Source organism: Spinacia oleracea, chromosome 2, assembly GCF_020520425.1.
Source record: "Spinacia oleracea cultivar Varoflay chromosome 2, BTI_SOV_V1, whole genome shotgun sequence".
Classification (NCBI taxonomy): domain Eukaryota; kingdom Viridiplantae; phylum Streptophyta; class Magnoliopsida; order Caryophyllales; family Amaranthaceae; genus Spinacia; species Spinacia oleracea.
The window spans coordinates 63,026,198-63,050,654 of record NC_079488.1 but is presented as its reverse complement, the minus strand read 5'-3'; positions in this window follow the sequence as shown (position 1 = coordinate 63,050,654).

The window sequence follows — 24,457 nt, the reverse complement described above, 5'->3', positions numbered from 1 at the left end:
TCGAAACGGAAATTAATTCCGGAATCGGAAATATTAAATATTGTTCGTATCGGAAATGAATTCCGGAATCGAGAATTTAATCGGAAGCGTATCGTACGAATTAGCATCGGACGAGGCCTGCCAGACGAAGGCCCAGCACGAAGCCGGGCCATCGCCCAGCAAGCCAAGAGCAACAACCACACGCCAAGCATGCGACCAGGCCCAGCGCAAAAGCCAGGCCCAGCCGAAGCTTGGGCGCGCGCGCGGGGCTGCGACGAGTGGGCTGGCGCTGTGCGTGGGTCGCAAGGCCTGCGTGCGGTGCTAGCGTATTACTCGAAGTGTGTTACTCGAATCCTAAGGCTACCGGGATTCGAAATATGATTAAATCCTAAAACTATTAGATAATGATTATTTAATTAGAGTCCTAGTAGGATTATAATTAAATAAATTAGTATCCTAATAGGATTCCAAATCCTTTTCCATAACTCTATAAATAGGTGCCTAGGGTCACATATTTACAACGAGTTTTCAAGTATTCAAAGTGAGTTTTTGAGAGAAAAATTCAGTCACATACCTTGCCTAAAAGTGCCGAAATTATTAGTACCTTAAGGGCGATTCTAGTTGGTCAATCTTAAGGCGGATCCGGACGTGCTGTGGACTATCTACGGAGGGACGACACTTGGAGTCCTAAAGACTTGTTCTTGTTCGGTTCGGGCGCAGCTAGGGAAGGCACGCAACAAAGAGTATGCATCTAAACTATGCTAAATGATTATGTGTAAATAATATGTATTCCTGGCTTAATGGTTGTTTCCGCATGATTTATGAATTGTCATATGTATCATAACCTAACAGTGGTATCACGAGCCTCTTATTATTTTCATAATCTTAATTGCATGAACATGGTTAAATATTACAAATTTGCAAGAATTAAAAGGGGTGATTAATTTTCGTAATTGTTAATTAATTGCAAATTGCGTTTATTTAATTATACGTACGCAGTTTTTCGGCAGTTTCTTCGTTACTCATCCAAATCGAGTGATTTTTGTGTCAATTCCGCATGTAAAAGGCATTCTAAAATTTTGACAAAAAGAGTATTTTTGTGCCGAACCCAGAATTCTCAAATTCGAAGCCTAACTATGACTTTTCGGAGGTTTTAGTTTTTCGAATGCAAAATTTCGTAAATTTAAGATGTTAAATTAAATACTTGCGATTCTTGTTGATAAATCTTGAATTTTTGATTGACCTACTGTATATGTTTAACAAGTTTGAATGCCTAACCTTGTTAATTATGCAATCTAATTTGTAATTATGATTAATTTGTTGAAAATTAGAATAATTTAGTATTTGATTTTCATAATTAATTATAATTTAATTAGATACCTATGATTAAAAACCACCATAAAAATTGTAAATTTATGTTAAATTTTAAATTTTTATGACCTAGACTTGAATCCATGTTAATCGGAAATCAATTGAATAATAAATTTTCGATTTTTTCGCCCTAAAATTATGAAATTAATATTATTTATTAATTTGTCATTAATTTTAAATATAAATTTTTTAAATTTTATGCGATTCGTTCATATAACTTGCACGACAAAGCAATGGACGCTACGTGTTACCCTTAAGGGGTGTTGTATAGTGCGGGCATGTGACGACGAGCAAGGGAGCTCGTCGCCCATGCGGCACGAATGCAATGAGCAAGGCCATGGTGCACGAACACAAGGCAGCAGCCCTGCCTTGTGTCGTGGGCTATGAGCAATGGACGAATGGGCATGGGCGAAGGCAAGGCACGGCAGTCGCGTGTGGGCAGCAAGCGAGCTGCGCCACAACACGCATTGCCTCGCACAAGCGCGCGCAGCCTCGCGCGCAGCGAGCGCAAGCTCGCGTGCCACGAGTGCTGCGCCCAGCGTCGATGCCTCGCGCAGCGAGCGCTGGCTCGCATCAAGCGAGCGCTGGCGAGCGCGCACAGCGAGCGCTGGCGAGCGCGCACAACGAGCGCTGGCGAGCGCGCACAACGAGCGCTGGCTCGCATGCAGCGAGCGCTGGCGAGCGAATGCAGCGAGCGATGGCTCGCGTGCATCGAGCGCTGGCGCGCGCGCAGCGAGCACAAGCTCGCGTGGAGCCTTGCGAAGGATAGCAGCAGCAGCTATGCAACGCAGCGCATGGGCTGCGCGCACATGGCCAGCGATGGCTGTGTGCGTGTGGCCCATGGGCGTACGATGCGTAGGGTGTTTGCGTTGCGATTAATTCGTTTTGAAATTTTAATTTGAAATTTTCAGTTTACGTAATTTTAATTAGGAAATTTTGGTATTTACTACCTTTAAAATACACCACTTTTGTATTTATTACCTTATGAAATTTTTATTTTAAATTACTACCTTAAACTTCCAGATTTTTTTTATTTACTACCACTTTACAGTTTTGTCATTTTAAAATTAAGATATCTCCTTCGTTTCTTAATCGTTTAAAGTGATTCGAAGTTCATTATTTTCCTTTTTCTATAGGGATTTCATTGAGAACGTCATTTCAAAAAAAATCGTTTGATAATTCATAACTATTTTAAAATTTTAAAAATAATATTTAATTTGTTTAAACTTTTACGAAATGTTAAAAGGTAAGATCCCTATGGAATCCTTACATATAAATGAGAAGAATGAGCTTTGAATCACTTAAAATGATTAAGAAACAAAAGAGATATCTCAATTTTAAAATAAGAAAACTGTAAAATGGTAGTGACTACAAATAAAATGGAACTTTAAGGTAGTAATTTAAAATAAAATTTTCATAAGGTAGTAAATACAAAAGTGGTGTATTTTTAAGGTAGTAAATACCAAAAAATCCTTTTAATTAATTTTAAAATTAATAATTTAAATTATTTTCTTGGATTTTAATTTTGAATATTGTAATTATAATAAATTTTATTTATTCTAATTATTTTACTAAAATTAAAATCATGAATTAATTTAAATACGACTGAAATTAAATTAAACTTTTGGATTCAATTATAAATTTATATGAGCTTTAAATTTTAATTAAATTTGTATGTTTCCGGTTAGACTAGAAATACATTTTTATGTTTAAAATTAGTAAAGCATATGAATTTATTGGTTTAAGTGGGAGCCCTTTTAGTCATAAACTCTTGATTAGGTCTACAAATCCTTAAGGTTAAAACAACTTGATTAGAATTAATAAGGACTGAATAATTGGTAGATTATTGGTGCCCTTGATTAATTGCTGTAAATGTTTACGTAATGCATAATGTGTTTTACTAACCAGCTATGTGGGCCATTCATGATAATGAATGGGTGAATGGTATATATCGTATATGTACTGTTTTGCAGGTTATGAAGTGACTAGTATGGCCCAAATAGGATAGAAAATATGGTCTGCGTACCATTAATTTGAATGTAATTGGTCTAAAGTACCAAAGTTGTTTTTCAATTCAAATATGGTCTGCGTACCATCAAATAGTTGTAATTAGTTTTAATTATAGCTTATCCTATTTGAAGAAAATGGTGCCTCCCACGGAGATTTTCAAGACGGACTTTGAAGTTAAAGCTTCAAGATGAAGTCGGGCCATACTAGATCACATTTATCTTATGCATGTTTTAAGTTATTTATTGCTTTAAATATGTCTTAAAATGCATGAGATTACGGCTTGATTATGTTGCATGATTAAGGATTTTAGTTCACTTAAAATCTAACCAACATAGTAAGAGCCTTAAGTTCCAAACTTAAAAATTGAGTTATAAGGTGCCATGCCAAAATATACACTTGCTTGGATATCCTTTACATCAATCTAGTAATAGTTTTCGCTCAGCGAGGTGTTACTTATTGGTCCTAAAGGGGCAAGGTACACAAATAATTGTGAGTACATGTTAGTTTTGGTGAAACTCAACGATATAAGTAAGGAGTCCTTTTATGTCGTGGCAAAATCGATAGGTTTACCTAATAAGTTCTTAGACGTACCTATCAACCAAGAATAGTTTCTAGACTATTAGCAAAAGGCTTTTGCTTACCTAAGATATTTTAGGATTAAGTCGACAAACTGTGCTTAGTTCTTCAATGATTTTAGGATCTTGGAATCATTTTATTCACACCTGCCGGAACAATAAATTCGAATAAAATGTTAATAACTTGTTTAAATTGCATGATTGCTTTCATTTTCAAGTTATTATTCATGATAAATGTTTAGACTTTGCATGCTTCAATGAATGTTTTAATTATTGTTTATAATTAAATATCTTGCACTGCGGTAAATTCTTTTAGAAAGGTAACAGTAAATTTCCTCGATTGCTAATGAATCCAAGAACGATTCACAGAAATGAGAGAAAGTGAGCAATTTAAAATGTACGTTTCTTATATCGACTTTTATGGTTGTTTTCGAGTATCAAAGTCGAATGGCAAACCGATTGGTGCTTGTGAATTCAAAATACAATGTAGTTTTGAGATCATAAAGCATTGAGTTTAAACACTCAGCTTACCAATGGTTAACAACCTAATATCTTTGTCCATTTAATTCTCGAATGAGTCTAGTCCCTAGACATCCGAATAGATCGATGCTTAGAGAACTTTAGAAGCTTCTGGTAAGATCATCTAGTTGAAACAGAATATTCAACATAAATTAAATGGTAAGAACCTTGTTGGAGTGACATTGGACATGTCTAACAAAGTATAAAAGTCAACACTAAAGAAATCAATTCTTAAGACTATAAGAAATGGTACAAGAAATAGGAAAATGAGGAACAAATGAAAGGAATTTACGATTTCGTTTCTACCTATAAGTTTATGTTTAAAGAGAAGTGACCTAGCAATCAAACTTCCTTGGTATCATATACCGCTTGAGGTTCTTACTTCGGTAATAACTCAAACAATGGAAGCTAGGATACACTAATGACCTACAAGTGGGAAATGAAGCATGGCAATGCTACATTAGTTGTAGGGTCATCTAGTTTGTTTTAAGTCCTTTCAAAGGCTGGAACTTAATGGCTATTTTGTTCCATAATCAGCATACCTAAATTTATGCTTCAAACACAGAAAGACTCACATTCAGAAGAACAAAAACAATGCTTGTTTGTTTGTTTATTTGAATGAAATGGTCAATTACAGGTTGAGTCAATATGCTTGATTAAAACAAACAACTCTTTAAAGAACTTTACTAGGTTCAAATCAAACCCTTGATTTGAGTTCCATTAATCTTTGGCATTGTTGCTTAGACCATATCAACAAGTTAACATTCATAAGCTCTATTTTGATGGACTTTTTGAAAGTTGGTTGATTTCTAGATCAACTTAAGACAAGCTAATCTTACTTGTTGAAAGTAACAAAGAATATGAACTATTGTTAGAACGCCTAGACGATAGAGTTCAAAGCTAAAGAAAGGTTTTATGACTTTATTATTTCACATGGATTTGAGTGAATATAGGTTTATTTACTCAAATGTGATATAAGTTGAATCTGTTTGGCTAGTTCAAAGATTCAGAAGTATAAAATCCACTTGGCAAGAAATCATAAAGATCTAGGTTAGATCATGTTGATGATTACTTGAGACCAAATATGATCATCAATGATTGTGTGTTGTAATTTCACAATCTAGCTCCATAAGATATGGCATATCTACGTTGGAATGATCGAATTCAATTAGTACTTGATTCGATCAATGATGAATCATAAAGACTTTTCCTATAATTTCTAAAACAAAATGCTCAACTACCACCAAACTAAACCAAATTCGTCAAAGCTATTGAAAAGTAATTTCAGAATATCTTTTCATAATATATCTAAAGAGTTCCTAAACTCAGTGGGAGCTTAGTGTTTATTATTCAACAAACTAAGGCCCAAGTATAGATATATGTTTCATTGTGATTTATTCAAATGAGACACAAGGGTATTGTTTCTACCACGAAATTTTGAGAACATAATGTTTGTTTGCTCGAAATAATGTCCTTTTGGAGATTCGTTTCCAAAATGACAAGTGGGAGAAAATAGACCTCGAAAGTTTTCGAGGCGAACAACAAACATAAACGGACATTCCGGAGGCTTTTCGAAGTGCTTCAGAAAATCTGAACTTATTCTTTAAGGACTTTAGAAGTGGCTTTAAAGAATAGACATCTCTTAGAAGACTTTACAAGTGCTTCAAGGAGAACAGAATATTCAAAGGACTTTCAAGTGGCTATTGATATTCTATTGTTTGATGTTCTATACCCAAGTAGGCATAGAATTCAAGTCACTGAAACTATGAGATTCTTCTATTAGATAGTGAAGAAACATAGAGATCAGGTCAATGAAACTATGAGATTCTTCTATTAAATAGTGAAGAAACCTACAACTTGCAGTCAAACTATTATCATGTAGATTAATGAGTTTGTGACTTGTAAGAAAGCTATGACGAAACCCAGATTCCCTAAAATGGTTAGAGGCCATATATAGACTCAAATGTTTTAAATGGTTAGAGGCCATAAAACATACTCAATGTTTTGATGACAAAATTGAAATTTTGTTGATTTGCAAGAATAGTTTCACACCTATTGGTTGCAAGTTTGTTTTAAGGATAAAAACCATCAAACATGGAATTGTGTTCACACACAAAGCTAGATTAGTTGCTAAAGGTTACAAGCAAATTCATGGCATGGATTGTGTTGAAACCTCATGCAAAATCGTAATGCTTAAGTCCATAATTCAAGCAATGATTGCATATTGGTACATATGGCAATTGGATGACAAAACGTATTCCTCAATCAAATGTTGGAATATAATATGTACATGGTATGTCATAGAATTTGTGGATCCAAATAAATGCTTGAAAAGGAAAGCTAGCTTATAAAATCTAAGTACAGATTTAAGCAAGCAATTGAGAATTGGAACTGTATTTTAAGTGAAGCTAATAAGCATTTTAGTTTCATAAAATATACATGATTCTTATAGATGTATAAGAAGTTTAGTGGGAGTACATAAAAACTTATTTGGTCCTATGTGTATCACACACATATCTCTCTATATATTGTGAAATAACATTCAAATGCTAATGACTTAGATTTGAAATTATTCATCAATAATGGACCATGGCGAAACTTAGTACATATTGGGTATTAAGATCTATTTACAAAGATCTTATAATATTGTTTTAGATTAAGTAATGGCATTTACTAAATCAAACACGAAAGTCTCCATTGGAGATATTCGACCCATGTGAATAAATCTAAGTAAAGGATGTTTGAACTATGTATAAGCATTTACTAAGTTAAACATCAAAGAGTCTAAATGAGATTCTTAACCTATATTATATGTCAAAGAATTTAGCTGAATTTAGTATCTACTGAAACTAGATTGGCTAAAGTTACATGAATAGAATTCAATTGGGAATTATTCTGCAAAAGAATTTATCATGTATGATATAATATGAGGATCGCCAAAAACGTATCGTATGACTTTAGGCATGACGAACATATACCAATCTCTATTGATCTAAGTGAAGATCAACTAGATTGAGATCAAGAATACTTATGGTACTTGAAAAGGTACATAGGAATAGTTCATGATTCAAGGAAATAAAGATATGCTAAATATTGATGCTACACGCATAAACACTGGCAAAGGATCAAGCAAAGACCCTTTGGAGTTAACCATTGACAAGGACGAGCTAAAGAGCATCGTGTTTCAAAATGGCAACATGGATTGGAGACCATGAGTTGTTGCGTGGGAAATTAAAATATTAATTTCTATGTTCTAAGATACAGCTGGAAAGTCTTCCACATATCTGTGAACTGCTTGGATAAGCAAATCCAAACAAAGCATCACTAGCAACCTAAACAGTTGAAGTAAAAGTACTCATTGCCTAAGAAGCAATAAAATAGAGTTGTTTATATTAAAGAGTTCTTCATTGAACTTGGGTGGATCACATGTCTGCTAACTTGATGGTTCTTCATTGCAAAATGCGTAGAACCACTATCGAAGTAAGAAAGACTAGATCACATAATAAACATACTCAAAAGATCTTATCATCATATCTCGAAGAACATTCGATGAAAAGGATATTAAGATTGGCAAAGCATGATAACTAAACCTATGCAACAAGTGAGAAGCAACACTCACATTGTAGCACTGGAAATCAAGCATAGCTTTGAATTCCATGAAATGTTTTAAAGATGGGTTAGAGGCCCATGGTTGTAAAACAATGGGGTTGAACATTTATCATATATGAAATGTATTTTCATATTCCATTTAATCTTGGTTTAGTATTAAATGATGAGTCCCTTCAATTTGACAATATATTCAAGATAGACTGTCAGGACCAGTCCTGTGACTAAGAAATGTCTATCAAGTGAACTTGAATGTCAAAAGTTGAAAATGGTCCCTAGTCGGAGTTTTCTATAAAATTGGACGCATAGAAAACGTTAGACGACTAGAATGCAAGATGACTAGTAGTTCTGTTTCTTGAACTATGTGGACATGGCAATGTCATAATCATTTGCATAGATACTTACTTTGGGAAGACTAGTATCGGACAAGACCTATGAAACTTTACTGTAAGAGATGAAAATCTGTCATAAGTAAATTTCATTAAAATTATTAGACACTAAATTCTCAATACCTGAGTGATTTGAGATTACTTGTTTGAGAACTGGTTGCTTTGACGTTGACCAACCGTCGCACCGTAAAAGGAGGCTATAAAGGCAACGCTCAGGTAATCACCTATCAAACGAAGTCTAATCTCAAGATCGCAAGATTGGGATTGTCCTCCCATAAATCGGGATGAGATGCTTAAAAGTTGTACAAGGCCACTCGGAGAGCTAGAAACTGTGAAATGCATGGCCGTGCTAGGATGAATCATAGGCTATGATTATCTGTTTATTTGATCAGTTGAACTCTGAAACCGAGGAACACCTCTGGACATAATAAGGATGACAACTCTTACCTTATGTTCAAGAGCAAGCATCGAGCGACAAAGGAATTAGGAAATGCACACTTGTCCCTAAGGACAAGTTGGAGACTGAAGGAAATAATGCCCTTGGTCCAAGTATGCATTCAATGTTAAGTCTAATAAATGCGGTTCAGTATTAATTAACAAGTTAATAATTCAGTGAGATCAAATGAGCTGAATGCCTAGCTAGAGGCCGCTTCAGTTCAAGTGGAATTAATGATATTAAATCCACAGCTTACTCTTGACTGAACCCGTAGGGTCACACAAATAGTACGTAAACGGATCAAGTATTTAATGGCATTAAATACTCCATCTATGGATATTCGGAATCGACGGATCTTGGTTTCAGTGGGAGCTGAGATCGTCACAGGCAAGAAATGAATACTCCGGAAACGATGATATTTCCGGAAACGGAAATATGGATCGTATCGGAAATATAAATATTATCCAAGTCGTAGATGTTGCCGGAAACGGAAACATGGTACGTATCGGAAAATATTATCAGAAATGGAAATATTGCCGGAATCGGAAATATTGCCGGAAACGGAAATATTGTCAGAATCGGAAATATTATCGGAATCGGAAAATAGTTCCGGAAACGGAAATATTAAATATTTGTTCGAAACGGAAATTAATTCCGGAATCGGAAATATTAAATATTGTTCGTATCGGAAATGAATTCCGGAATCGAGAATTTAATCGGAAGCGTATCGTACGAATTAGCATCGGACGAGGCCTGCCAGACGAAGGCCCAGCACGAAGCCGGGCCATCGCCCAGCAAGCCAAGAGCAACAACCACACGCCAAGCATGCGACCAGGCCCAGCGCAAAAGCCAGGCCCAGCCGAAGCTTGGGCGCGCGCGCGGGGCTGCGACGAGTGGGCTGGCGCTGTGCGTGGGTCGCAAGGCCTGCGTGCGGTGCTAGCGTATTACTCGAAGTGTGTTACTCGAATCCTAAGGCTACCGGGATTCGAAATATGATTAAATCCTAAAACTATTAGATAATGATTATTTAATTAGAGTCCTAGTAGGATTATAATTAAATAAATTAGTATCCTAATAGGATTCCAAATCCTTTTCCATAACTCTATAAATAGGTGCCTAGGGTCACATATTTACAACGAGTTTTCAAGTATTCAAAGTGAGTTTTTGAGAGAAAAATTCAGTCACATACCTTGCCTAAAAGTGCCGAAATTATTAGTACCTTAAGGGCGATTCTAGTTGGTCAATCTTAAGGCGGATCCGGACGTGCTGTGGACTATCTACGGAGGGACGACACTTGGAGTCCTAAAGACTTGTTCTTGTTCGGTTCGGGCGCAGCTAGGGAAGGCACGCAACAAAGAGTATGCATCTAAACTATGCTAAATGATTATGTGTAAATAATATGTATTCCTGGCTTAATGGTTGTTTCCGCATGATTTATGAATTGTCATATGTATCATAACCTAACAGTGGTATCACGAGCCTCTTATTATTTTCATAATCTTAATTGCATGAACATGGTTAAATATTACAAATTTGCAAGAATTAAAAGGGGTGATTAATTTTCGTAATTGTTAATTAATTGCAAATTGCGTTTATTTAATTATACGTACGCAGTTTTTCGGCAGTTTCTTCGTTACTCATCCAAATCGAGTGATTTTTGTGTCAATTCCGCATGTAAAAGGCATTCTAAAATTTTGACAAAAAGAGTATTTTTGTGCCGAACCCAGAATTCTCAAATTCGAAGCCTAACTATGACTTTTCGGAGGTTTTAGTTTTTCGAATGCAAAATTTCGTAAATTTAAGATGTTAAATTAAATACTTGCGATTCTTGTTGATAAATCTTGAATTTTTGATTGACCTACTGTATATGTTTAACAAGTTTGAATGCCTAACCTTGTTAATTATGCAATCTAATTTGTAATTATGATTAATTTGTTGAAAATTAGAATAATTTAGTATTTGATTTTCATAATTAATTATAATTTAATTAGATACCTATGATTAAAAACCACCATAAAAATTGTAAATTTATGTTAAATTTTAAATTTTTATGACCTAGACTTGAATCCATGTTAATCGGAAATCAATTGAATAATAAATTTTCGATTTTTCGCCCTAAAATTATGAAATTAATATTATTTATTAATTTGTCATTAATTTTGAATATAAATTTTTTAAATTTTATGCGATTCGTTCATATAACTTGCACGCACAAAGCAATGGACGCTACGTGTTACCCTTAAGGGGTGTTGTATAGTGCGGGCATGTGACGACGAGCAAGGGAGCTCGTCGCCCATGCGGCACGAATGCAATGAGCAAGGCCATGGTGCACGAACACAAGGCAGCAGCCCTGCCTTGTGTCGTGGGCTATGAGCAATGGACGAATGGGCATGGGCGAAGGCAAGGCACGGCAGTCGCGTGTGGGCAGCAAGCGAGCTGCGCCACAACACGCATTGCCTCGCACAAGCGCGCGCAGCCTCGCGCGCAGCGAGCCCTGGCTCGCATCAAGCGAGCGCTGGCGAGCGCGCACAGCGAGCGCTGGCGAGCGCGCACAACGAGCGCTGGCTCGCATGCAGCGAGCGCTGGCGAGCGAATGCAGCGAGCGATGGCTCGCGTGCATCGAGCGCTGGCGCGCGCGCAGCGAGCACAAGCTCGCGTGGAGCCTTGCGAAGGATAGCAGCAGCAGCTATGCAACGCAGCGCATGGGCTGCGCGCACATGGCCAGCGATGGCTGTGTGCGTGTGGCCCATGGGCGTACGATGCGTAGGGTGTTTGCGTTGCGATTAATTCGTTTTGAAATTTTAATTTGAAATTTTCAGTTTACGTAATTTTAATTAATTTTAAAATTAATAATTTAAATTATTTTCTTGGATTTTAATTTTGAATATTGTAATTATAATAAATTTTATTTATTCTAATTATTTTACTAAAATTAAAATCATGAATTAATTTAAATACGACTGAAATTAAATTAAACTTTTGGATTCAATTATAAATTTATATGAGCTTTAAATTTTAATTAAATTTGTATGTTTCCGGTTAGACTAGAAATACATTTTTATGTTTAAAATTAGTAAAGCATATGAATTTATTGGTTTAAGTGGGAGCCCTTTTAGTCATAAACTCTTGATTAGGTCTACAAATCCTTAAGGTTAAAACAACTTGATTAGAATTAATAAGGACTGAATAATTGGTAGATTATTGGTGCCCTTGATTAATTGCTGTAAATGTTTACGTAATGCATAATGTGTTTTACTAACCAGCTATGTGGGCCATTCATGATAATGAATGGGTGAATGGTATATATCGTATATGTACTGTTTTGCAGGTTATGAAGTGACTAGTATGGCCCAAATAGGATAGAAAATATGGTCTGCGTACCATTAATTTGAATGTAATTGGTCTAAAGTACCAAAGTTGTTTTTCAATTCAAATATGGTCTGCGTACCATCAAATAGTTGTAATTAGTTTTAATTATAGCTTATCCTATTTGAAGAAAATGGTGCCTCCCACGGAGATTTTCAAGACGGACTTTGAAGTTAAAGCTTCAAGATGAAGTCGGGCCATACTAGATCACATTTATCTTATGCATGTTTTAAGTTATTTATTGCTTTAAATATGTCTTAAAATGCATGAGATTACGGCTTGATTATGTTGCATGATTAAGGATTTTAGTTCACTTAAAATCTAACCAACATAGTAAGAGCCTTAAGTTCCAAACTTAAAAATTGAGTTATAAGGTGCCATGCCAAAATATACACTTGCTTGGATATCCTTTACATCAATCTAGTAATAGTTTTCGCTCAGCGAGGTGTTACTTATTGGTCCTAAAGGGGCAAGGTACACAAATAATTGTGAGTACATGTTAGTTTTGGTGAAACTCAACGATATAAGTAAGGAGTCCTTTTATGTCGTGGCAAAATCGATAGGTTTACCTAATAAGTTCTTAGACGTACCTATCAACCAAGAATAGTTTCTAGACTATTAGCAAAAGGCTTTTGCTTACCTAAGATATTTTAGGATTAAGTCGACAAACTGTGCTTAGTTCTTCAATGATTTTAGGATCTTGGAATCATTTTATTCACACCTGCCGGAACAATAAATTCGAATAAAATGTTAATAACTTGTTTAAATTGCATGATTGCTTTCATTTTCAAGTTATTATTCATGATAAATGTTTAGACTTTGCATGCTTCAATGAATGTTTTAATTATTGTTTATAATTAAATATCTTGCACTGCGGTAAATTCTTTTAGAAAGGTAACAGTAAATTTCCTCGATTGCTAATGAATCCAAGAACGATTCACAGAAATGAGAGAAAGTGAGCAATTTAAAATGTACGTTTCTTATATCGACTTTTATGGTTGTTTTCGAGTATCAAAGTCGAATGGCAAACCGATTGGTGCTTGTGAATTCAAAATACAATGTAGTTTTGAGATCATAAAGCATTGAGTTTAAACACTCAGCTTACCAATGGTTAACAACCTAATATCTTTGTCCATTTAATTCTCGAATGAGTCTAGTCCCTAGACATCCGAATAGATCGATGCTTAGAGAACTTTAGAAGCTTCTGGTAAGATCATCTAGTTGAAACAGAATATTCAACATAAATTAAATGGTAAGAACCTTGTTGGAGTGACATTGGACATGTCTAACAAAGTATAAAAGTCAACACTAAAGAAATCAATTCTTAAGACTATAAGAAATGGTACAAGAAATAGGAAAATGAGGAACAAATGAAAGGAATTTACGATTTCGTTTCTACCTATAAGTTTATGTTTAAAGAGAAGTGACCTAGCAATCAAACTTCCTTGGTATCATATACCGCTTGAGGTTCTTACTTCGGTAATAACTCAAACAATGGAAGCTAGGATACACTAATGACCTACAAGTGGGAAATGAAGCATGGCAATGCTACATTAGTTGTAGGGTCATCTAGTTTGTTTTAAGTCCTTTCAAAGGCTGGAACTTAATGGCTATTTTGTTCCATAATCAGCATACCTAAATTTATGCTTCAAACACAGAAAGACTCACATTCAGAAGAACAAAAACAATGCTTGTTTGTTTGTTTATTTGAATGAAATGGTCAATTACAGGTTGAGTCAATATGCTTGATTAAAACAAACAACTCTTTAAAGAACTTTACTAGGTTCAAATCAAACCCTTGATTTGAGTTCCATTAATCTTTGGCATTGTTGCTTAGACCATATCAACAAGTTAACATTCATAAGCTCTATTTTGATGGACTTTTTGAAAGTTGGTTGATTTCTAGATCAACTTAAGACAAGCTAATCTTACTTGTTGAAAGTAACAAAGAATATGAACTATTGTTAGAACGCCTAGACGATAGAGTTCAAAGCTAAAGAAAGGTTTTATGACTTTATTATTTCACATGGATTTGAGTGAATATAGGTTTATTTACTCAAATGTGATATAAGTTGAATCTGTTTGGCTAGTTCAAAGATTCAGAAGTATAAAATCCACTTGGCAAGAAATCATAAAGATCTAGGTTAGATCATGTTGATGATTACTTGAGACCAAATATGATCATCAATGATTGTGTGTTGTAATTTCACAATCTAGCTCCATAAGATATGGCATATCTACGTTGGAATGATCGAATTCAATTAGTACTTGATTCGATCAATGATGAATCATAAAGACTTTTCCTATAATTTCTAAAACAAAATGCTCAACTACCACCAAACTAAACCAAATTCGTCAAAGCTATTGAAAAGTAATTTCAGAATATCTTTTCATAATATATCTAAAGAGTTCCTAAACTCAGTGGGAGCTTAGTGTTTATTATTCAACAAACTAAGGCCCAAGTATAGATATATGTTTCATTGTGATTTATTCAAATGAGACACAAGGGTATTGTTTCTACCACGAAATTTTGAGAACATAATGTTTGTTTGCTCGAAATAATGTCCTTTTGGAGATTCGTTTCCAAAATGACAAGTGGGAGAAAATAGACCTCGAAAGTTTTCGAGGCGAACAACAAACATAAACGGACATTCCGGAGGCTTTTCGAAGTGCTTCAGAAAATCCGAACTTATTCTTTAAGGACTTTAGAAGTGGCTTTAAAGAATAGACATCTCTTAGAAGACTTTACAAGTGCTTCAAGGAGAACAGAATATTCAAAGGACTTTCAAGTGGCTATTGATATTCTATTGTTTGATGTTCTATACCCAAGTAGGCATAGAATTCAAGTCACTGAAACTATGAGATTCTTCTATTAGATAGTGAAGAAACATAGAGATCAGGTCAATGAAACTATGAGATTCTTCTATTAAATAGTGAAGAAACCTACAACTTGCAGTCAAACTATTATCATGTAGATTAATGAGTTTGTGACTTGTAAGAAAGCTATGACGAAACCCAGATTCCCTAAAATGGTTAGAGGCCATATATAGACTCAAATGTTTTAAATGGTTAGAGGCCATAAAACATACTCAATGTTTTGATGACAAAATTGAAATTTTGTTGATTTGCAAGAATAGTTTCACACCTATTGGTTGCAAGTTTGTTTTAAGGATAAAAACCATCAAACATGGAATTGTGTTCACACACAAAGCTAGATTAGTTGCTAAAGGTTACAAGCAAATTCATGGCATGGATTGTGTTGAAACCTCATGCAAAATCGTAATGCTTAAGTCCATAATTCAAGCAATGATTGCATATTGGTACATATGGCAATTGGATGACAAAACGTATTCCTCAATCAAATGTTGGAATATAATATGTACATGGTATGTCATAGAATTTGTGGATCCAAATAAATGCTTGAAAAGGAAAGCTAGCTTATAAAATCTAAGTACAGATTTAAGCAAGCAATTGAGAATTGGAACTGTATTTTAAGTGAAGCTAATAAGCATTTTAGTTTCATAAAATATACATGATTCTTATAGATGTATAAGAAGTTTAGTGGGAGTACATAAAAACTTATTTGGTCCTATGTGTATCACACACATATCTCTCTATATATTGTGAAATAACATTCAAATGCTAATGACTTAGATTTGAAATTATTCATCAATAATGGACCATGGCGAAACTTAGTACATATTGGGTATTAAGATCTATTTACAAAGATCTTATAATATTGTTTTAGATTAAGTAATGGCATTTACTAAATCAAACACGAAAGTCTCCATTGGAGATATTCGACCCATGTGAATAAATCTAAGTAAAGGATGTTTGAACTATGTATAAGCATTTACTAAGTTAAACATCAAAGAGTCTAAATGAGATTCTTAACCTATATTATATGTCAAAGAATTTAGCTGAATTTAGTATCTACTGAAACTAGATAGGCTAAAGTTACATGAATAGAATTCAATTGGGAATTATTCTGCAAAAGAATTTATCATGTATGATATAATATGAGGATCGCCAAAAACGTATCGTATGACTTTAGGCATGACGAACATATACCAATCTCTATTGATCTAAGTGAAGATCAACTAGATTGAGATCAAGAATACTTATGGTACTTGAAAAGGTACATAGGAATAGTTCATGATTCAAGGAAATAAAGATATGCTAAATATTGATGCTACACGCATAAACACTGGCAAAGGATCAAGCAAAGACCCTTTGGAGTTAACCATTGACAAGGACGAGCTAAAGAGCATCGTGTTTCAAAATGGCAACATGGATTGGAGACCATGAGTTGTTGCGTGGGAAATTAAAATATTAATTTCTATGTTCTAAGATACAGCTGGAAAGTCTTCCACATATCTGTGAACTGCTTGGATAAGAAAATCCAAACAAAGCATCACTAGCAACCTAAACAGTTGAAGTAAAAGTACTCATTGCCTAAGAAGCAATAAAATAGAGTTGTTTATATTAAATAGTTCTTCATTGAACTTGGGTGGATCACATGTCTGCTAACTTGATGGTTCTTCATTGCAAAATGCGTAGAACTACTATCGAAGTAAGAAAGACTAGATCACATAATAAACATACTCAAAAGATCTTATCATCATATCTCGAAGAACATTCGATGAAAAGGATATTAAGATTGGCAAAGCATGATAACTAAACCTATGCAACAAGTGAGAAGCAACACTCACATTGTAGCACTGGAAATCAAGCATAGCTTTGAATTCCATGAAATGTTTTAAAGATGGGTTAGAGGCCCATGGTTGTAAAACAATGGGGTTGAACATTTATCATATATGAAATGTATTTTCATATTCCATTTAATCTTGGTTTAGTATTAAATGATGAGTCCCTTCAATTTGACAATATATTCAAGATAGACTGTCAGGACCAGTCCTGTGACTAAGAAATGTCTATCAAGTGAACTTGAATGTCAAAAGTTGAAAATGGTCCCTAGTCGGAGTTTTCTATAAAATTGGACGCATAGAAAACGTTAGACGACTAGAATGCAAGATGACTAGTAGTTCTGTTTCTTGAACTATGTGGACATGGCAATGTCATAATCATTTGCATAGATACTTACTTTGGGAAGACTAGTATCGGACAAGACCTATGAAACTTTACTGTAAGAGATGAAAATCTGTCATAAGTAAATTTCATTAAAATTATTAGACACTAAATCCTCAATACCTGAGTGATTTGAGATTACTTGTTTGAGAACTGGTTGCTTTGACGTTGACCAACCGTCGCACCGTAAAAGGAGGCTATAAAGGCAACGCTCAGGTAATCACCTATCAAACGAAGTCTAATCTCAAGATCGCAAGATTGGGATTGTCCTCCCATAAATCGGGATAAGATGCTTAAAAGTTGTACAAGGCCACTCGGAGAGCTAGAAACTGTGAAATGCATGGCCGTGCTAGGATGAATCATAGGCTATGATTATCTGTTTATTTGATCAGTTGAACTCTGAAACCGAGGAACACCTCTGGACATAATAAGGATGACAACTCTTACCTTATGTTCAAGAGCAAGCATCGAGCGATAAAGGAATTAGGAAATGCACACTTGTCCCTAAGGACAAGTTGGAGACTGAAGGAAATAATGCCCTTGGTCCAAGTATGCATTCAATGTTAAGTCTAATAAATGCGGTTCAGTATTAATTAACAAGTTAATAATTCAGTGAGATCAAATGAGCTGAATGCCTAGCTAGAGGCCGCTTCAGTTCAAGTGGAATTAATGATATTAAATCCACAGCTTACTCTTGACTGAACCCGTAGGGTCACACAAATAGTACGTAAACGGATCAAGTATTTAATGGCATTAAATACTCCATCTATGGATATTCGGAATCGACGGATCTTGGTTTCAGTGGGAGCTGAGATCGTCACAGGCAAGAAATGAATACTCCGGAAACGATGATATTTCCGGAAACGGAAATATGGATCCGGACGTGCTGTGGACTATCTACGGAGGGACGACACTTGGAGTCCTAAAGACTTGTTCTTGTTCGGTTCGGGCGCAGCTAGGGAAGGCACGCAACAAAGAGTATGCATCTAAACTATGCTAAATGATTATGTGTAAATAATATGTATTCCTGGCTTAATGGTTGTTTCCGCATGATTTATGAATTTTCATATGTATCATAACCTAACAACAAGGTACTAAAAGGAACTTTGAATGTGATCTTAAAATAGTAAAATAAAGTCTCTCTAATATAAGATTAATATTTTCTAAAGAAAGATTTTATAAAACAGAATATTTTCTAAAGAAAGATTTTATAAAATATAATATTTTATAAAGAAAGATTTTATAAAATAGAAATAGAATTTTACTGTGAAGAAATAAAATGAAATAGTTATGTTTTGGAAAATACACCTTGAATCCTATTTTACAAAACATTTCTTTTTCCCCAAGGATTTTATTAATCACGTTTTCCTATTTTCTGTTCTTTCAAAAGGAAATTCTGTTGAGAAAATTCAGGCACTTCCAGCTTTGACTCCCACGTTTTCAGCAACTGAATAGGTCATGGGAACATGCCTAAAATCATGGCAACATGGTCGTCAGTTGAGGAGATTAAGGGGGAAGTGGTTAGGAGTTTCAACACTATAAAAGAAGATCTTAGCATTCATTCCAAACTGTCTGACTCTCACAGTCTTTCCAATAGGTCTGGTTTAAGAGGAAAAACGTTTTAATAGAAATATGTTTTGGTTTCCACGTTCTTGAGTCAGTCCATTAGTTCCAAGTTCCTCGAAGTTCTAAGTTCCCCATTGTTCTTTCATGTGCTACATACTAGAGGGATACTAATCAATTATCAATCATCAATATTTTGAGAGTTGGTCAAGGGTTGAGCGAACTCTTGTAATGGGGAATTGGTCAAGGGTTTGAGTGAATTCTTGTATCAAGTTTTGGGCTGGAACTTGAGTGAGTTCCTGATGTGTTTGGGGTAGGAACGTGAGTGAGTTCCTGATATGTATTTGGGTAGGCTTTGAGTGAAGTCTATGAGAGAGAAGCAGAGAGGCTTTGAGTGAAGTCTAAGAGTCAAGAGAGACTTCTAGGGAAGTCAGTGAGAGCGTAGTTGTTTGAGGGAACAACTATTGGGAACTTGAGTTCGTAGAGGAACTCAAGTAATGGCCAAGTTTCTTATAGGATTGTAACTGAGTTGTTGCCCTATAGTGAAAAGAGTTTGAGTTGAAATCCCTAGTGGGTCGAGGTTTTCTTTCCAGTTGGGCCCTGGAAAGTTTCCTCGTAAAATCTCTCTTGCATTGTTTCTCTACTTGCTTATGTTCTTTATAATTCCGCGAAAATTGGCTAGCAAGTTCCATATTACAATTCACCCCCCCTCTTGTAGTGTTCCATCCAAATAACAGTCACTTTGTGATTACATTAGCGGGAGTGCCGCGTTTGATCGAGGTATGTGCCTAGACTTTCTTTTGTTTTTCTCGCTTTTACCCAGCCTCTTTTTTTTTTGACGTTTTATTATCCTTTTCTTTTGCAGCTGTGGGCCTTTTGGCACTTACCTTGGCTGGCTCCCCGAAAGGGGCAGAGGCCTTTGGAGTTCCCTGCCGATCGCCGTTGGGGTTGGAAGAAGAAGCTGACAGTGCGTCCGCCGCCCGATACCGTGTGGGATCTTATCCGGGACGGGAACCCTGAGCATGTACAGAATCTTATCCTCTATCTCGTATTTCGTCATTCTTTTCATGTGCGAGATCTGACTGCGTTTTGTACGAAAACAGGTGGTTTGGACCCCATGGCTCTCTTTTAGGGGTACCCATGCTTCGGTCAGGGAGAGTTATGCCCTGAGCCAGATGCGGGTCTTGTTCGTTGGCCGCCGGGACCCTGTCTGGTACCTGGGAGAGCGGGTACGTATGCAGACGGTCGGGGTTTTTTCGGTGCCCAGGCCTCCGCCTGCGACCATGCTGTCTACTCGCTCGATAGGCGAGTCGTGGAGGGTCCACTCGAGGACTGGTGTGCCGGCGACAGAGTTGGTGATAGAGGGAGCTAGCTATTACCAGTTTATCCAGGATTCTCTTCGTCTCCCGGAGCCTGGCGCTGTAAGTTGCCTCCTCTCTTTGTATTGATTTTAGTGTTTTCATGTTCGTGCCCATGTGTTTATGCCTACTGTGTTTTGTGCAGGAGGGTCCTGACCCTTTGTTGGGGGGATGGGTGCTTCCCGATGCTCGGATCTCGTACAACGGAGAGAGTGGATGCGAGATTGTGGAGACTTTCCCGGAAGACCGGGTTTTCCATGCCCCGCTCCCTGAGGGAGTAGAGGCGGTAGGCACCTTTCATTTGTGTACTCTTCTTTGTATTTTTTTCTTTCTTCTTTTACTGACATTCTTGTTTTAGGTTCCGGCCCGTACGGCCAATGCGATGGTGGGGGTGATCAACCGGTTGAAGTCCGCTACGGTTCGAGCTCGGTCTGCACTTTCTTGCAGGAGCCCCCACTCTACTCGGGTAATGTGCCCTCTCTTTTTTCTTTTGGTCTGTACCTTTGGTTTGGCTTTCGGTTATTCACTCTCTTTTTTTGTCCCTTTTTGCAGACGGCTACTGGGCGTGCTGGGGCCGACGACGCGGGTCCCTCGGGCGGGGGACACGGTCGTCGCGAGAGAGAGAGAGCAACCAGCACTCGCCCCTACGGCATCGCCGTTCTGACGCGGGGGTGAGTTCTTCCGGGGAGAGGTCCGAGCCGGAGCGTAGGCGGCGTTCCGTGTCGGTGGCCCGAGAGCCTAGCCCCCGAGTTGCAGTCGCAACCCCATTTTTGGGGTGACTCTGGCTGGGGTCCCTCATACCACGGGGAGTGGAGTGGATGGACCGGCGAGGCTTGGAGACGTGGAGCCGATGACGAGTCTTAGGCTTACCTCCTGTTTTATACATATTCATTCTTGTGTTCCGCATGTATATATATATTTTTTGCGATTTTTGGTGCAAGAATGTTTTGAGCTTTCCGTGGGCTTTGTTTTAACATATTATAGTAATATTAGCTTCCTAAACCAACGACTAATTTTTAAAAGGAAAAGACTTTCGTAAAAATAATGAGTTCATATAAGAGTGAACATATATTTTTCGGATTTTTCACCAAATGCCCTCGAGGTTTACTTTAATGCACCAAGTACCCCTAAACTTTCCAGAATGCACCAAATACCCCTGACGTTTAAAACAATATCATCAAATACCCTTGAGGCTGACAGACGTTAAGTCTCCGTTAGCGTGTGTTTACTTTTTTGCCCTTACTCAACCCATTTCTCTATTAATCCTAATATTAAACCTTAATTAAATGAATTAAACCCCTAAAATAATTAATTAACTATTATCTTAAAAAAAAAAAAAAAAAAACCCAAAACATCTGTTGGGCTTCCTCTTCACTTCTGTCCTCTGCTAAACGCCATCATCATCATCCTCTTCTTATCCACCATTGTCAAAACTCGAACCTCCACATCCAGACCAACCCCTCCCCCTTTTTGCTTGCTACATACGTCGGCCAACTGCATCCCTTAGACCAATGCTAATTTCTATTAGTTGAAACCAATTTCCCCAAACCACCAAATCCAACCACCACGGCTCCGCCGCTTCCGACATTTGAACACCATCCCTCAACCACCGATCATTACTTCAATCGTACCTAGTTTTCTCATATCCAAGTCAAAATTTATCAATTTTTCAGATCAACAAAAAAAAGTGAAATTGACGAAAATCCCAATTGAATCAAATTGATTTTTTGCTAGGTTTAAGCTACAATGTTCGGTGATTTTTTTGGGTGCTCACAGTCGGCTACCTCGGGTTTTCCAAGCACCACAACTTGCATCATATCACAAGTTTTAATCTGGTTTCTTTCCTTTTGAATCCCAGAAATCTGCATCACCATTGTTGAAATTTCAAGAGAAAATTCGAGATACCCAGATAAAAATTAAAGCTCATTAAGTATATAATTCGATATACAATTCAGTTTTTTTTGTGCGAAATTGCTTTGGATTTGCTCAAAAAATCCCGACGAATTTTGGGTTTGGGCTTCACTACAAGGATGGGTGGAAGAGAAAAGAAGAGAGGAGACCGAAAATGCAGATCGGAAGAAAGAGGATAGTGGGTGGAGATTTCTGGCTAGCAACAAACAATAGTAGTGGATGGCTGCGACATTTGAAGAAATTGGTGGATAATTGATGATTTGGATTCAAGTTGAGGAAGAGGATAAAGATTTCCATGGGAAGGGGAAAGAATAAAGAAAAATGAGGAAAAGAAATGTTAACGGAAAAGTTAACGGAATAGACGGAAAATGGTCAATAAGGGTATTTGATGATATTGTTTTAAATGTCAGGGGTATTTGGTGCATTTTGGAAAGTTTAGGGGTACTTGGTGCATTAAAGTAAACCTCGAGGGCATTTGGTGAAAAATCCGTATATTTTTAGACTAACCGACTAGTTGGGGTATTACATATGCATGTTCACTATTTTTGTTTTTTGCCGACTCGTGTCATACTCCTTTGTTGGGCTTTTTCCTGGAAACTCTTGTGGCTTTTCATTTTATTTGGTCTTGCCCGTGCATGGGTTAGGGTAGAGTGCCCTTTGCGATATCTTTTCTTCTTGATGCGTTGCATGACTTTATTATTTTATAATTTTTTATTGGACCGAATCCTTGAGAAGGATTGCCTATGTATCTTGTCAGAATCAGGTCGCGCGTAGTTCTAGCTTTTTGAAAAAAAAACTTTTTTGAAAGGGTGTTCATTACTCGTCTGCTTTCCCCCCAAGTGTTCGTGGTTCTTTTGAGGGTTAGAAAAAGGAGTACGAACACTTTGTAGAAGCGGGAGGGTAGGTGGCAAGAGAGAACAACGCCCGATTTAGGGCGAAGGAAATATCGGCGCCCAGGCATGGGCGTTAGAAATAACAGCGCCCAGTCCTGGGCGTTGAAGTTTTGTCCTTCGCTTTTTCTACTTTATCGAGTTTTATGCCGTTTGTTTAGGGTAATGCGCAGAATGTTTGCTCATGAGTTTTAATGTGTTTTATTAGATGCCTTAACTCCGGACTTAATTTTATTAAATATAGTACTTTTTCAATTGGTCTAAGTTCGTGAGGTTAGCGAATTCCGCTCCATCTATGTCGGCTAGTTGGACTGCTCCGCCAGGTAGGATGGTCTTTACAAAATATGGTCCTGTCCAGTTAGGCCGGAATTTTCCTCGAGGGTCCGTAGTAGGTGCGCGGACTTCTTTTAATACAAAATCGCCTTCTTTGATGTTTCGAGGTTTGACTCTTTTGTTGAATTGCCTTGCGATGCGCTTTTGATACACTTGCACGTGATGTAGAGCTCTCAACCTCCGTTCGTCTAAAAGGACGAGTTCGTCGTACCTAGCTTGAACCCAATCAGCGGGTAGCTTGCTTTCTAGGACGATCCGGAGGGAGGGAATCTCCAACTCGACCGGTTGGACTGCTTCCATTCCGTATACCAAGGAGTAGGGTGTTACTCCAATGGAGGTGCGGATTGAGGTTCGATAGCCCCATAATGCGAAGTGTAATTTGTTGGGCCAATCCTTATAATTTTCGGCCATTTTTTCGATTATGACTTTAATATTTTTGTTGGCCGCCTCTACCGCGCCGTTCATTTGCGGCCTGTAGGGAGAGGATTTATGGTGTTTGACATGATATTTTTTGAGCAGGTCTTGGACTTCGGCCCTGAAGTGGGAACCTTGGTCACTTATGATTTCATGTGGAACCCCGTATCGACAGAATATGTTCTTTTCTAGGAATCGGGCGACATGTTTGGCTGTTAACTTTGCATAGGAGACTGCCTCTACCCATTTAGTGAAGTAATCAATTGCAACTAAAACGTACTCGTGTCCCCCTACGCCTGTTGGTGTTACCTTGCCAATTATATCTATACCCCAGGTGGAAAAGGGCCATGGAGAAGTGAAGGTGTATAGTTCTGAGGGAGGCAAATGGTTAAGGTTACTGAAGATTTGGCATTTTGGGCAAGTTTTTACAAAGTGATGGCAATCGGTTTCCATAGTGGTCCAATAGTACCCTGAGCGGGATATTTTTTGGGATAGCATTTTTCCGTTCATATGGGGTCCGCACACGCCGCTATGGTATTCTTCCATTAGTCTTTGGGCTCGGTTTTGATGGACACAAAGTAACTTGATTTTATTCGGCGTGTATTTGTACAGTTCTCCCAGAATTATGCTATATTGTGAAGCGAGGAGG